The following is a 1,963-nucleotide window of genomic DNA, read 5'->3' on the forward strand; positions in this document are numbered from 1 at the left end:
GTCCCATCTGTACTTGCAGGCTTTACAATCTGCGTAAATATAAATATATAGAATATAAAACTGTCAGGCTCTAAAGGTGCTGGGAGGTGGACTAAAGCCGCGGTAGCTGTTTCACATTATGCTAAGCTAACCGCCGCTTGGTTGTAGCTTCATATTCAGCTGAGAGATACAAGAAAGCAATAGACACGTTCCCCAAAAAGTCGAACTGTCCCTTTAAATAATCCTCCTCTTTTATTTAAAACCTATAAGCAATGCCTCAGTTCTCTACACGCACAGCGTTCTGTCTGACATAATAATTTTAATCTTAATCTCCTCCAGTTTCTGTGGAGTATATCACACTATGTTCAGCGATTATATTTAACAGTCTGCAGCTCTCTGCTATCAAATGTCTCGGACCGTCCACTCATCTTCCCTTCACCTGCCCACAACATCCCCCACGTCTCTTTATCTCCCCCTCTGTCCTCCTCCGTGTCCTTCTCTCCGGTACGGCCATTATCACCTCGAGGTCATCAAGCAGCTTTGACTCTGTCAGTCTCAACCGACCCTCGACTGGCAGCATTACACGCAGCCTGCAAACGGCTATCTAATAAATCTGTCACTTCTAGTCCAGCTGGGAGAGGGTGATAAATTAGTGACTGTGTGGTGTTCTGAATTATTAAGCGTGTACAGGCAGGATGAACAGGCGATGGGGAGGTGGCTGGCAGGTATTGGCAGGGTTAGGAAGCGACCGGCTTAAAGTAATCCGATTTTAAAAAAAAAAATAGATTACAGATGTCTGATAGGAACACTATTCACATTTAGTTCGCAAAATGGTGCAAATACCCTCACATGTGATAGAACGTGGAGGCCTCAGCCGTGGATTTGAGACATTTATTTTGTCTGTTACAATTCGAGCCTTAAAATAAATGCAAGCTCTCCATAGCGTATTTTTTTCTGTTCCCCAGGACCGATCCCTTACAGCCCGGGTGAGTAAGACTGTAGAAACCTGCAAGAGAAAACAACATTTCCAAAGCATCCAACTGAAAACAAATCCGATCACCTTCACCCAAATTACATGAACCGACCACTGACGGCTGTGAGATGGATATGACCCGTATCCCTGCAGAGTTTCACCATCTTCTCGGTTGCTTGTCAATCAGGAAGTGGTGAAAATGCTAACGATTTGTATCATGCTCGATACAAAATGGTTGAAATGGCAAGCTAGAAAACAGCAGCTAATGCTATACAAGCATTCACGTTTCCCACCCTGTCAGAGCAATACATCCGCCTGTTGTTAGAGCTCATCACTGCCTGGCTAGTACGTTCGTTGTGGGAAATACTGGCTGCATTTTCTCATCCATTCTCATGCAACTAGCTCGCTAATAGCTTGTTGAACACTCCGGTCATGCACAGAGAGTACAGCTCACTAGCTTTAACCCACGGTGCTGCTAACTGTAAGAAATTCCAACCTCTGTACATCTTTCCAGCCCAATAGGAAACCAAAACAGATTTTGTTTTATTGGAGATTAATTGCATTTGTAGAACGTAGACCTTCCAGATAAAACAAAAGACTTCCTGATAGTCGTGATTCATCAGTTCCCTCTAAATGTAATATGAGGCACTTCACACACGACTCTGTCTGAATTTAGAGTGGAATAATATGATCAGTCTTTTAATTGTCTAATGATAACGACGTAGCCTAATAATGCAAGTCATTTGATCTGCATTGCTTTTTAATCACTGTAATAAGCGCCACAGCAGCAGCAGCTAACACTTTCTGTACTGCAATTTCTGTCTGTGACCTGCGTTTTCCTTTCCCTTTTTTTTTTTTTAACTGATATATTTAGTTCCGCAAAGAAAAGTGTTCAAGTGAAATCTTAATCACACACCTGAGGGCGAGAATCAGCAGGCGTGAAGGAGTCGTGTGTGATATGTGTTCCAGCTTTACAGTACAGAGTATTCCTCTCACAGAGGATGATTAGGC

Source organism: Acanthopagrus latus, chromosome 13, assembly GCF_904848185.1.
Source record: "Acanthopagrus latus isolate v.2019 chromosome 13, fAcaLat1.1, whole genome shotgun sequence".
NCBI lineage: Eukaryota > Metazoa > Chordata > Actinopteri > Spariformes > Sparidae > Acanthopagrus > Acanthopagrus latus.